Consider the following 15,096-nt stretch of genomic DNA (forward strand, 5'->3'; position numbering starts at 1 on the left):
CGTCGCCGCCATTCTCCGATGCACGACGCGACGGATCATCTCCTTCTTCTCTCCCGCATGAAGTCCAAGTCTGGCCGGATCGTCGGGGGGCAAGACTTTGTCGACCGTCGTTGCCACTTCATCTTCGTCGTACCCGGAATTGAAAAACTCACAGATGAGATCGGAAGGGGTCGGAGACGACGGGGATGCCGCTGGCAAGTCCCCATCCTCGTCCACGTCGTCCTCGTCGGAATCTGCCAGAGCCCAAAACCGGCCGCCGACTTGCCGGCGACCCCCGGCCGAAGATGGCGGGCGATGGCGGGGCGCCCGCGGTCGCCCTCTTGGCTGCACAGTTGTACTTGCCGGATTTTTTACCCGAAGAACTGCTAGTCCCCTCTGACGATCTCCTTTTTCGGTCGGTTCTACCATTCCCAGAAAGAATAAAATGATGCTAGATAATAGTCAAAGCATGAATGGACACACAAGAACGTGATCACACCAGCATGCTTACTGTATTGCGTATACCAAAATCCTGACATGCTGTGTTGGTAGATTCTGAATAGTCCAGGTGAGCTGGGTGACCATGCAAATTCTGGGCATAGAACATTGGGCATAAAAGTTATATTTAGGGCCTGTTCGGTGCTCCCAGCTTCCGCAAATCTGCGAGCGGAGCTAGCCCGAACGGCCCAGCTCCAAGATGCTGGCTTCCTGATCGGAGCGGCACGCACGTACAAAAACTTAAAGCTACGGTTTCGGGGATCTCAGAAATCGGGAATCTGGAGTTGGCGTTATTTACGAGCAGCTGCCAGCACGAAGTGAATCGAGGGGGTCACGTACCGGTTCGCTACTTCTATTTCCCCTGTGCTCGTGTGTTCGACTGGGCCCTAAGCCCACCTTACCTGTTGAGCCGGCAGGCTCCCAGCCAAGTTGGCCTGCTGACGCGTACCTGAAGCTGGAGCGAGGAGCCGAACGAATTTCTGAGCGCTAGCGCTTGCGTCGGAAGCCGGCTATCGAAAAAAGAAGCTGGATTTTAGGATTTATCAGAGTTTGGGAGCTGCCGAACAGGCCCTTAACATTCACTAAGTTGGTACTCCTATATCCTAACATTCACTAAGTTTCAACAGGAAAAAAAAAGACCAGAAGAATGAAGATTGAACCGAGTTTTACTTAGAACCTTGTTTAGGCGGATAATCATAAAGACTCTGCACTAGGTGGATCCAACCAGTACACTTGTCATCAGTCAGTGACCGACTCGGAAATAACTTTTTTATGTGAACTAGAATTTTATTCAAGGTTAATAATGTTTGGAATACAAACTATATTTGGTACAGATCCTAGCCACAAGTGGCGACCAGAAGTTAGTGTAGAGGCCTTCTTTGCCAATGCATGATCTTCAAAATTGCTCTCCCGCTTCTCGTAAGTGAAGCAAACATCATCAAACTCCTTTTTTCTATGATTGGTCTCTGTCAGCACCATCGCATAGGAAGCTGCGGCTCCCTTCTTGATGTTCGTTATAACCTCCATATAGTCTGAGGCAATCACCAACCTGCGTAAATTAAGGTCTGTCGCCAATGCAAGTGCCTCGTTGCAAGCTAGCTTGTGCCTCTAAGCTCGCAGGATCAACAAGACCCTCAAAAACCATTGCGGAGGCTCACTCCTGCATACAACAATAGCGACTCCCACGTGTTGCCTTGGCGGGACAGCCCACTATCAACACTAACCTTTGCAGTGTTTCCCTCAGGTGCAATCCATCTGTGGTTCCTTTGACGGGTTACTGAATAAGGGTTTGTGTGGCTGGGAAATAGCTGATATGGTAGATTAGGAGGAAGATGCAGCGGGCCTGTGTCATGTTGCTGATTGGATTATCCGTTGATCATCGATGGTTCCTGGTGCCTCATATGCCTACACCTACAATATTCTAGTCCCTAGCACGTAGATATGAAATAAATAATGCACGAATAGGAATCACTAATTCCACTACAGAGAAATAAGACGAGAATAAGCTAATCATCTTTGGCTTTGGGAAGCGTCACTCCATATAAAAGACTTGGGTGCATGGTAGAGGTAGTGACATGAAGTCCTTGGTTTTCCGTCACTTTAATAGCTAAGAATTCCTTGGTTATGAGCTCAGTCCTCGAGTAGGTAAGAACCTAATTTGTTGTCTTTGTTTCACCCAGGGTAAGTCGGATACAATGAGAACTTCAAACAAAAGATCAATGCCCTGAGAATGTTTGTCCTCGGCTAGGTCAATCTATTAGGCTACAAGAGCTTCGAACAAACATTAAATTTCGTTGGTTTATAATAGAAGTATTTATCTTCGGTCTCTACACCAAGATGATGCAATTAGCCACGAGAAAAGAGGTACACATTAAGTATTCGGCGAGGAAAAACAAGCTAAGTAATTGTTAGTATTTTGTGACTCAACGTGTTAATTAGACCCTTCATTATCTTGGCCAGATAAATTGGTAATAAGTTTCACCTTGAGGACGTCTTCTTTATTATTATTTTACGCTTTGAACTTAGGAAGAATCTAAAAAGATTTCCCCTTCTCACAATTGTCCAAATTTGAATAACTCTTTGAACTGCCACCGCCAAGACCACCTATAACAATACAGCTACCTATACAAATTTGATCAGACCATGCACCGTAGTGTTGCTCCGGGATTATCTGACATGCAATGGCTAATTAAAAAGGATCGCCTAAACCTAAGGTGGCCTACTTTTTTTTTTGTCAATTTCAATCAATTGCATTCAAGCCGTTTGATCGGGAAATGAGCGACCAAATATGTTTCTTCTTCCTCCAACCGTTTTCTGGATTAGAATAAGCAGTCCGAGTCAATTGCATCCAACCTGATTTCTCTCCCGTCCCTCCATGCCTTGCGTTCCTCAAGTTCCCGTCCGGTCCCTCATGTCCACGACATCCACATCTCAGCCCAGGCTCACCCGACTCGGCATTAGGCATTACATATGGATGAAGTAGATAGATCGGCGTATTATGAGCGGGTTTTTTAAAGATCTCTGAATGCAACTTGAGCATTCACAATTTGGTTTTATTCGTGATTGTGAAACCATATGCATTGCTACTGTTGTCAGTTGGTCCCGTTCATTTATGTTTGCTATAGTTGTCCTTCCTCTACTGCCTAAGCATCCTTTACATTCTTTCCACTACCCAATGCAGGCATATCTTAGGCAGATCATTTTACGTATCCGTGGTCAAGTTATTAGATAGCCACCAGTGACATGCTAAGGACACGAGGTAAGCCGCCCCGTCCATATCATACCCAGGGCGGTCCACATATATACGGGGCCAGGGGCAGGAAGACAACAAGGGGCCCTTGTTTTTTTCTTTTCTTGACACACATGAACCGAAAACATTTTGTATGTCAAAACCAAAGTAAATATTCAGTAGATGGAATAGATAGATCCATTATCTTTGAATTCTAAAACTAACTCTACAATTTATTTATCGACCAAGAGAACTTAAAAAATTTACTATATATTGCCAGTTGCAGTGATTCCTGAAAGAACTACTCGTCCGGTAAAATTTTGTCGACCGGGTTTTTTGGGAATTATACTTGTTCATATATAAATGTTTTTTTCACTCATATCTTCATCACTATTACTAGAGAAATGCTTTTGACAAGACATGTCACCATATAAGGTGCGTAAAAGATGTTCAATACAGATCAGAAAAGCACCTGGATATCATACGGCATAATGTGAATTTGTATGAATGCCACAATAGTCAGCACAAATGAGAAGCCAACACCATGAATTGAATTAACGTCTCCCCTTCTCCTAATCTCCTTAATGCTTTCTCAGAACCGATGAGGAGCAGAAGCATTTAAGAAGACCTATGCAAGTCAGCAGATCTGAAGGAGTTAGAGCCAGAGATGGAGAGCAAAGCTATTTGAATTTGAATCATTAAACTAAGGAAGAGAATTACAGGGAAGATGCAGATCTCTGTGATTGGAAGGACCGATGATCATCTGTTAATCGCTTGCTGCGCCCTTGAAATCTGAAAGTCACTGAAACGGTGACGTTGTTCATGGACTGTGAATTTAGGCAAAGTTGGGAGGAGAGGAGTCACCGAATACGGAGGAGAACGAGGGACTTGGATCCAGTGGAAACCAATTTGACTTCTCCGATTTGACTTCTCCATGAGTATTGCTCGTATATCCACCAGTTTAATGGGCTTTACACTTGCACGGTTGCACCTTGGGCCCTATTTTTTTTCTCTAGATTTCCCTGGCCTGAGACAAAAACACACTGGTTCTACTACCAGCTGGGTCGGGGCCCCAACCTCCTGGGGGCCCAGGGCGGGCGCCCCGCTGCCCCGGCCTATGGGCCGGCCCTGCTCATACCCCACGAAATCACCCCATGAGTCGCAGTGGACACCAGCGACAATCTCATCGACCTCAAGGCTCACGCGTCTTGATGTTGAACGTGAATGTCCCATGGCTACTGCTGCCTTCTCCAAGCGTGAAAAGAACGATGCCGCTCCTGTCGCATAACCACCGCAAGTGGACCACAAGGTATGATCTCACCTTGAACTCTACCTGGGGCGACATGAAGAAGCCGGGCCTGAACTCCCACTTGCCGATGTTGGGATCAAACAAGTAAACCATGGGACCCTACCACATGCAGAGTAAATAAAAACGGAGGGAGTATATTAGCAATACACTACACTAGATGGATCCAGTTATTTCGCTTATCACCAATCAGTGACCGATAGGGAAATAGCTGATGTGGCAGAGTAGGAGGAGGAGGAGGAGGAGGAGGTAGCCTATCATCAAGACACTACACTAGGTGGATCCAGCCAGTTCGCTCATCACCAATTAGTGCCGACGAGGAAATAGCTGATGTGGCAGAGTAGGAGGAGGCAGCCGGACAGTGTCCAATTGCTATATGGATTGTGTGTTAATCATCGATAGTTCCTGGTGCCTCCTATGCCTACACCTACAATATTCCATCCCTAGGGTGCATATATGAAGCAAATAACGCATGTAATAGGAATCAATAATTCCACTCAAGAGAAAAGAGAGGAGGAATAAGCTATTCGTCTTTCGGTTTGGAAAGGCTCACTCCATATAAAAGACTTGAGTGCATGGTAGAGGTAGTGACATGAATTCATTGGTTTTCCATCACTAATAGCTCAGAATTCCTTGGTTATGAGCTCAGTCCTCGAGTAGGTAAGAACCAAATTTGTTGTGTTTGTTTCTCCATGGGTAGGTCGGATACAGTGAGAACTTTAAACAAAAGATGAATGCCCTGAGCTTTTTTGTCCTTGGCTAGGTTAGTATATTAGGCTACAAGAGCTTTAAACAAACATTACATTTCATAAGTTCAATGTAGAAGCATTGGTCTTCGGTCTCTACACAAGAATGATGCCACCGGACAAGAGAAAAGAGGTATACATTCTGTCCTTGGCGAGAGAAAAGAGCTAAGGGAATCTCCAATGCTGACCCTCAAATCGGACACCGCATTCTCCGAGGATCGGTGAGGACCATTCCACGAAACCTGGTGCGGGAGCTGGCCATCCAAAGATTGGCGCAAATACCCGCCTCTTTTTTGTAAAGCCCACGAGATCAAAATAGCCGCATGTCAAATTCTAGTTTATCTAAAAAGGTTCAAATAGGGTGGTAGTTCTAATTTAAATGGTATAATCCAATAAATTTTTCGAATTAAAGTAGGTCAAACTTAAATTCAACTAGTACATATGTACTAGTTGTTCCCTTTAACCACCCAGAGATGATCAATCGAATCTTTGTTCAAATGCTCGACGCTGAATTTGTTGATGCATTTGAATAAACTCATCAAACGTGGCTGGATTCTGCTCTAGAAGTTCGATTGGATCATTCATGTTCTCAAATTCAAGTGTTGTGGCATCATCTTTATGCCCATCCTCTATGATCATGTTGTGCATGATCATACAACATGTCATCACCTCCCACAAGGCCTCCAGATCCTATTGTTTAGCAAGACCATAAACAACTGCAAAATGGGCCTGAAGAACTCCAAACAGCGAGACCACGACAGTAGCAAATTTGACCATGCCCCCACCCACGCGGATGCAGGCGAAAGGCACTACAATACCGGGTCCAGCAAGCAAATGAGACCCACCCGTCATGCACGCAGAGACAGAACGATGATATAAAGAAGGACCAATGGCTGAGCCCTTTGCCACCACCGTAAAAAGTACATTCGCTGGTCAATCGAGCGAACCAAATCTACCGTGCGATGCAGGTCGCCCAGAATGGCGGGTAGCATAGCGGTTTTTATAGGATAGATTCCTTCCACTGTCCGACGTACGTGTCTTAGAGCATCTCTAACATGCGCCCCTAAACTGCCTCACACGCTGAAAACCAGCGTTTTTGTGCGCCGGAGACAAAAAGCAGCGCTTCAGCAGTCACTGTTAAGTAGAGCGCACTCAAAAAACTTTAGCGCACGGGCTGCAAATTTGGGGCGCCGGATTATGCGCGCGGGCCGCTGCAGGTGGGGCCGTCGGGTTGGGCGCCATTTTGTTGTGCATCTCGAAAATCTCTTCGTCCCCCCCCCCCCCCCCCCCCCCCAAAAAGACTATTTTGACGTTGTAAAAGTATTACAGCGCGCCGGTTGGAGATGCTCTTAGCCAGATCATTTTATGTATCCATGATCAAAGTGATTCATCATCAGTGACATGCTAAGGACGCGAGGTAAGCCGCCACGAGTCGCAATGGACGCCAGCGACAATCTCGTCGACCTCACGCGTCCTGACGTTGAACGCGAAGGTCCCATGGCGACCGCTGCCTTCTCCGAGCGTGAAAAGAACGACGCCGCTCCTCTCGCAGAACCACCGCAGGTTGACGGCAAGGTATGATCTCAGCTTGAGCTCTGCCTGGGGCGGCATGAAGAAGCCGGGCCGGAACTCCCACTCGCCGCGGTCGCCCGTGTTGGGATCGAACAAGTCGACCGTCATACAGAGTCTGTCGACGCAAACTCTGGACGTGATGCAGCAAAGCCTCTCGTCGGCGGTCACGCCTAGCAATCGGGTGCTCTGCTCCATGTGTGTCGGGAGGCCGGTCTGCGGCATGGGCGCCTCCCTCGGCTCCGGCGTGTCGATCCGCACTGCCAGCGCCGTGCGCAGCAGCGGCCAGTAGGCCACGCCGCGGAGCACCATGGCCTGGCCGAGCTCGCGCACCTTCGCGCTCTTGATCTTGCGGCCTGACCTCCTGGCCTCCTCGCTCCAGCGGCCAAGGTCCGAGGAGTAGGCGCGCAACGCGGTGAACCCGCGGCGGTTGTAGACGATGAGCAGGCGGAAGAAGGTGGCCGGCAGCGGCGACGGGCCTTGGCCGCCGTCGTGCTCGCCGGCAAACAGTGCACACGCGTACGTCCCTGGCATGTCGTCGCCGGACAGGGGCGGGAGCAGGGCCATGTGGCCCGTCATCGGGTTGCAGACGCATAGCTCGAGGCCGGCGGCGCGGCCCTCGTGCCGAAGCTCCAGGACGAGGCGGCCGTTGCGGGACGCCACCGGACGGGAGTGCTCGAAAAACCGGCGGCCCACAACGTCGTGGAAGGCATCGGGCAGCACACCGAGCGAGGCGCTCGGGAGTCCGAGGAGCCGAGCGCCGGAGCGGGTCGGGACGAAGCGAGGCCCCGGCCTCGAGACGGCCGCGCACTTGCGTGCGGTGACGCGACCGGCGGCGCCGTCCTCGCGCTGGAAGAAACCGAGGAAGAGGCGGGGGAGCGGCGGCAGTGCCAGGGCGCGGCACCGGGAGAGCACGGCGGCCTCCTGGGCGACCACGCGGCCCCAGCGCCGGCACGTGCTCGCACACCGGACGACGTCGGCATAGCCCGAGCACCGCGCGAAGACGGCCGAGAGGGCGTCGTCCGGGAGAAGCGTCCCGTTGTCGTGGTCGCTCAGATTGTCGCCTCCAGCGTCTCCCTGGCGCCGCCGCGAGAGCCAGCCTATCCTGTACGGCGCCAGCCGGTGGACGCGTCCACGCGCTCGGCGGCGCTGCGGCGGCATGGAGACTGCGGGCGCTGGAGCGGATGGAGGGATCGATCCATCTGCCGAATGCCGATCCGGTCTGTGGTATATATAGCCCCCCAACGCGGACCACGACCTCCAGTCGGTTTCCGAGGGTGAGAGCATCTCCAACACGCGCCGAACGCGCCGCGCGCAAAAAACTGCTTTGCCGCGCGCCCATCGCCTGGTTTGGCGCGGCGCGCAGCGCTGGCTCCAGCAGCCGCGCTAAAATGCAGCGCGCACACAGCTCCAGCAGGGCGCAAAAATGCAGCGCGCGACTCTCGCACAAACAACATATGCATTTCAAAACAGAAGCAAAAAGATCAAACACAAACAAAAATAAATCAAAATAAATAGTTCAATTTCGTTATTACAACTCAAACAAACTGCACCGGTGGCAACTCACCATTTGCAATCTTATTCATCAGTGGTGACCGGTTGACAACATTGATGTCATTCAAAGATCCAGGCATTCCAAAGAATGCATGCCAAATCCAAGTATCTTGATCGGCCACCGCTTCAAGGATATAGTGGAACCCTTTTTTTGGCCGTGGAATTGCCCATGCCATGCCTTTCGACAATTCTTCCAACTCCAATGCATGCAATTTATTGAGCCAAGCATGCCAGGAAAGCCGCGAGCTTTGTTCATCGCCAATAGCCTTGCGACGTCTTCAACATTGGGAGATCTCAAATACTCCTCGCCAAACACTTGCACAATTCCGACTACGAAGCGCTTGACACACATGATGGCTTGGCTCTCACCCATAGCCAAGTGATCATCAACTAGATCAGTCGGTATACCGTATGCCAACATACACAAAGCGGCTGTCACCTTCTGAAAGGTGCTATGCCCGAGCTCTCCGGCGGCATTCCTCCTTTGCTGAAAAAAGCGGTCATGGCTCGCTAGTTTCTCTGCAATGCGCCTGAACAACTCGGTGCTCATCCTAAACCGGCGACGAAAATACGAATCGAGGTATGTGGGATTCTCCGCAAAATAATGCCTAATCAATCTGTTGTGGGCATCGATCCTATCCCTCCAAATTTTCTGCCGACCCATAACCGAACCACCGTGCTTCGGTTTTTTATTGATATGCATAGCTAGGATCATTGCAAGATCCTCCTCCTCTTCCATATAAAATTCTTCTTCGGAAGAATCATACGATGAACTCATCTACAATGTTCAATACTATGCTATAAAAACTACAATCAACATGCACGAAATTCATGGCTTTTGAGCAATACATACCTTCTAGGCGTTTGTCGAACACCTTGCGGGCGGCGAGCGGCAGCGAGCTCCCGGGAGCTGTTCGTCGGAGGACGGACGCGCGCGAGGGGCGGCGGGACTAGAGGGGGGGGCGGAGAAGCCGCCGCGGGGCGGGGATAGGCCGGGGAACGGTCGCCGGGTGGCGCGGTCGGCGGCGGCGGCGCGGCTGGATGGGGGTGGGAGTTGCGAGCGAGCGCGCGAGAGTCCAGCGCGCGGGAGCGGGCGCAGCAAATAAGCGGCGCGCGATTGAGTTTCGGCCCGCGCACGGAACTACATATGCTGCACGCGCTGCTTTTGCGCGCCCGCTGGAGCAACTATATTGGTTGCGCGCGTGCTAAAACAGGCAATTTTACGGCGCGGCGCTAGTTTGGTGCGGCTGTTGGAGATGCTCTGAATAGGTGCCAAAAATGCGTGTGAGTTACCGCCATATATATTCCTCATTCAGAAATCAGAATTCAAGTGCGTGCTTGTCTCTCATTGATGGAAAGTGTCTTTTACTACTAACATCAACCGTGTTTATATCAAAACTAAGCAGTCTGAACAAGGTTTGTGTTTCTTGGTAAACTGCCCCATGTACCCCTAAGAAGGGGAACCCTATCCCGTTCCACCCGGATTCGGATGATGCATTGTCGGTACTGAGCAACGCGAGCCGCCACCGGGGAGCACTATCGAGAAACATGTCGTCACATACCCACTCAGCTTCTCCATGCTAACGAAACCCAAGCTACCAAACACCGCCACCCGCGGAAGCTCAAATTCGAGCACCCCAACACCCCGGGCGGCGCCTCTCCTAGAAAGTCATGACGCACATGGCACCACCACCGCTCAATCCAAGACGGCCAAAACTGAAAGGGGCCTCGGGAGTGAGGCTGGGGTGGAGGGGAGGGACCTCGGCGACGCCTCCAAGGGGAAAGTGGTGACCATGGCCGTCGCCACAGCCGGGGCGGATAGACCAACCAGGGTTTCCCCCGATCCCAGGCCACCTCCATCAGCACCCACCAGCACCATGGCCGACGGCCAAAACTGCAAGCCACTAAGGATGGCGGGAAAGATGAAGTAGAAGGGAGGACCTTGTACCTCTAGATCCGGCGAAGGGGGAACTCCACACCTTTTCGTGACCAACTCCTGCCCGTGACTCACCACCCATGCGGTCGAGCGTCCGACCACCAACCTCTAGCAAGCGCTGACAGCCGAAAGACACCACCGCCCCAGGATCCGCATTCCTCCGCGAAGGGCCCAAGCTACGAGCTCCTTGCCGCCACCGTCACCGGCGCCCACACGGGCTTGCCCGACGACTAACTCGGGTGGTGACAAGGGAGAAGAGGAAGGGAGAGGTGGTGGCGGGAAGGAAGGCCTAGTCGCCTGCGAGTCACCAGATGGAGCGACACGAGGGCCTTGGTTCCGATAACCAACAAATTCGAGAGTGGACCACATTGCAGTGAATTGACCCGATATGCATTGTTCAAAGATTGTATATATGTGTATTTGTACAAAAGAAATGAAGAAGTGTAGGTAAGGAAAAAATAACAGTAAGAATATAGATTGTATATATTTGTATTTGTACAAAAGAAATGGAGAAGTGTAGGGAAAAATTAAAAAAATGTGTGTATTTGTACAAAAGAAATGGAGAAGTGCAAGGAAAAATAACAGTAAGAACATATATTGTATATATTTGTATTTGTACAAAAGAAATGGAGAAGTGTATGTAAGAGAAAAAATATGTGTATTTGCACAAAAGAAATGGAGAAGTGTAATGTGAACCAACCTGTGGTTGGATGGTTAGAGGGAATGTGGTATTCCCGGCTCACCGGGGTTCAAATCCTGGTGCTCGACGAGGCGCCTACGGTGACTTCGTAAATCTCAAGATGATATGCCGGCTCAGTCTTTCAGATGTGCTCATAGGGATAGGGTGTGCGTGTGCGTCTTCATAGGGGTGAGTGTATGCGCGTGTATATGAGCGCTTGTGTCTGTGGTGATGTTAAAAAAAAAGTGTAAGGAAAAAGAACATAGATTGTACTCCCTCTGACCATATAGAAAAAATAACGGTACGCCTGTGGTTTGTAAAAGAAAACGTGTAAGGAAAAAGAACATAGATTGTACTCCCTCTGACCATATAGAAAAAATAACGGTATGTAAGAGAAAAAATATGTGTATTTGCACAAAAGAAATGGAGAAGTGTAAAAAACATAAACATATTCACGCTCGGTGGGACTCGAACCCACAATCCTTTGATTAGAAGTCAAATGCCTTGTCCATTAGGCCACGAGCGCCTTGTCTGTATAATGTTAATATACAACTCCTTTTTACGGATATCTGCTCACGCATTAAAGAATTTGAAGATAGCTGTTCATTCAAATTTGATGGTACGGTATCCTTTTATATACGACTCTTTTATATAACTTTATTTTGTGTTTCGTCCGGTTCCCCAAATTTCTAAAGACGGGTCTGTTAAGAAGAACATGATAAGCAGCTCAAAAAAAAGGGAACATGATGAGAAAGAGCTAACGCACCCGAGATCACTAGTCAGAGCGTACTTGTTGCAAAGGCAAAGGTGACTCTCTCCTTATTTTTTTAGTGACAACTGACTCACTCAATGTGTGGCATTTGTGCAACCTGAGAGTTTTGTGCGTTTTATTGTTCATTCGTTTTTTCGAAAAGTTTATTTCTTGAACCGTGTGTTCAAATCACAAACTGTTTTCATCATTTCGTTTCTCGTGTCGAGATCTTTAAAACTAGATCTCATCTTAATAGGTCCGAACGAATTTTTATCTTGCAATTCACTGCAGGAATTGAACTTAAAATGTGGAGTTTTTTTGCAATTCACTCCAAGCATACACAAAAACTAATAAATTACATAGTAGTTGAAACAAGTCAAGTGAAAATAGTCTGGATATGGGAACACAGCTTGCTCATAGCCTGACAATAAGTCTCGTCTTAATTCCAAGCCACAGCTGAAAATAACTAACAGGCAATATTATCACGCTTCAGAAGCACACGAAAACACACGAAAACACAAGAAGCACACGGAAACACAAGACGAGATCCACGGAATCACATGCATTGTAACCTTGCACTAAAAGAAGTGCACTGTAACCCCGTTCCCCTCGCTTTTTCCCTGCTGATGAAAATTAAGAAGATTTTTTCAAAAGCGATATTTATGAAGATGCATACATGCCTTTCCCCACACCTAAATACGTGTTGGTCTGTATTAGAAGAAAATGCAAATTAAGCACAACGTCACAAGCGGAGCTGAGACAAAAAAAAAAGACAAAAGGGTGTGGCTAGGTCTCAGTCGACCAAGTCTCAATCAAGTGATATACTATTTGAGAAGAAAAAGAAAAACTGAAAATAATTTTTTTTTTACAAATCTCCATGCAAAATCAAAGGAAGATAGCATTAATTGAGACATAACAAAGTCTTAGTCGACTGAGACTTAGCAAAACAGAAGACAAAAGTATACTTCCCATCCCTCAATTTATGGAGGAGTCTAGATTTGGTCGCTCAACTCTAAAACCGAACAACTTGCAGCCTTAACTACTGAAACCGGACAAGATTCATCCCGGTCACGATTTTTACCAGTTTTGGTGTTGTCCCACCCTGGTTTTGACTGTGCTGACTCAAATTCACATACTTTTTCCAAGTCCACTTAATGTTTTCAAATTCGGGTACTTTTTTCAAATACGTGATTTTTTTTAAAAATTCATGTACTTTTTTCAAATCCACGTAATTTTTTCAAGTTCACGTACATTTTTAAAGATTATATAGTTTTTTCAAATTCATGCAATTTTGTTAAAATTGACGTACTTTTTCATATTCACGTGCATTTCAAGCTTGAAAAAAAATACTTGGATTTGATAAAATTACACGAACATGGAAAAAATATGCGGATTTAAAAAAAGTACGCAAATTAAAAAAAACACAGATTTGGAAAAAGTACGCAAATTTTAAAATAGTTCACGGATTTGGAAAAAAGTTTTTTTATTTTTGAAAAAATTACGCGACCTTGAAAACACTACGTGAATTTGAAAAGAGTATGTGAATTTCAAAAAGTTCATAGATATGGAAAAATTACATGAATTGGGTCAGCTCCTGTCAAAACCGGGGTGAGTCAGCACCAAAGCCGGTCAAAACCGAGACCAGGGACGAACCTCGTCCGGTTTCGGTGGTTGGGGATGTAAGTTGTCCGATTTCAGAATTAAGGGACCAAATTTAGACTTTACCAAAAATTGAGGGACGAAAAGTATATTTTCTTAAAGTAAAAAACAAGGCTTTTGTACGGAAGCAGGAAAACAAAGGAGCCAAAATAAACCGCCAGCCTAAGCAAGAGAAAGTGAGAAGAAAGAAGAGGCAGGAATACATAGAAGAAATGATAACAGACGGAAAGGAAATGTATTACCTCCGTTCCAAAAAACTTGTCTTAGATTTTTCTAAATACAAATGAGTGTAACACTAAAACTAAAACGTATCTAGATATATCCGGGAGTACTTTATTTAATAGCCACTGCTGAAATAGGCCATCAAAATAGTCCAACCGGGAGCTTGAGCCCCTGATTCATTCCTCTAGAGCAACCTCTAGGGAAGAACAGCGCCACATTATCATCACACATCCCTCCAGCAATCAGTGATTAGTTATCTGACGATAATCACCCGACAGGGAACAGCTAACTCCACCATGGACAAAAAATTGACAGACACTGCTGCTCATCGGAGAACATCCGTAGTCCAGAAAACATGGTAGCCGTCCGATGTTCAGCTGCAAGCTAGCTTATCCTCTGTTCACGGTACCAACCAGGAACACCATTAGCATCCAGCCGAGAGAGTTTTCCTTTTAATCCACACCAGTGCTTGTGGAGCAGCTTTCACAATAATAAACCCTCCAGATTCCGCAGCCCCACCATCATCTTTCGCCTTCGCTGATAATCCCGTCCCCTCCCACCCACGTACGCATCCACCAGATGTAATAATGCGGCCATCAGGGAAGGAAATCAGTTGCCTTTCGTCATCCCTGATATCATGACACATACCACACTGAAATCTTTGAACCATCGGGACAGAGACGCTGCCTCCCACCCCCCCAACATGCTGTCTCAACCATCGTTTGTTCCACCCCAACATGGGCGTTCGTGTAGATGTGCGATCCGGGTCACGCATGTCACGAAAAGCGTCCACAGGTAAAAAAATCTTGCTGGTTTGAGCGCATTTGTAATTGGGAACATTCCTTAAAAGGACCAGGTACATATCTTGCTATATACATATGCATCATTGGTTCAGATCTGTATATGCAGCTCCATAGTTGTGCGATCTGCAAGTGTTAGCACAGGCATTTCTCACTTGCCGGTCATGCTCTGAAATTGCCGATCTTTCTTTTAGTCAAGATATAGATACTGTAGTGTAGCTTCTAGAAAAGTTGAGAGGGGGCGTGGCCATTGCCAGGATCTAACTCTCGTATGGTTCATTAGTTCAGGAAAGAGGTGAAGATCAGCTATGAAGGGGAGCAGGCTGATTACTCTTCTGTTTATCGGGTATCTCGCAGCAGCTGGACAGTGTAAGCATACATAGACTGCATTCTTACTCTTCTGTTCATTGTCTGAAGAAAAGAATTGCCACACTGTGCACTAAGGAACACTGCATCTATTTGTCTATTTGATAGGCTACCAATATCATGGCTCACCGTTACATGAAGGCAAAATCAACGTGAAAATGTGCATCCCAAGGAGCTGCGACGATCCAAATAACCAAGTCGGTTCCAAAGGGTGCTACTACTGCGTCTCACGTCCGGGCAAAGCGTCGTGTTGGCACAAGTTGAAGGAATGCCAAGCAAATTGCCCAACCTGCACTCCGAATT

General features: G+C 47.7%; 1 non-coding gene across 1 annotated transcript; it reads right to left on the minus strand.

Moving 5' to 3' along the window:
* Nucleotides 1-11,448: 11,448 nt before the first annotated feature.
* On the minus strand, nucleotides 11,449-11,521 carry TRNAR-UCU (transfer RNA arginine (anticodon UCU)). The gene has a single exon. It is a non-coding gene; the product is annotated as a tRNA-Arg (tRNA).
* Nucleotides 11,522-15,096: the final 3,575 nt, after the last annotated feature.

This window comes from Triticum aestivum, chromosome 1D (assembly GCF_018294505.1).
Source record: "Triticum aestivum cultivar Chinese Spring chromosome 1D, IWGSC CS RefSeq v2.1, whole genome shotgun sequence".
NCBI classification, from domain to species: Eukaryota; Viridiplantae; Streptophyta; class Magnoliopsida; order Poales; family Poaceae; genus Triticum; species Triticum aestivum.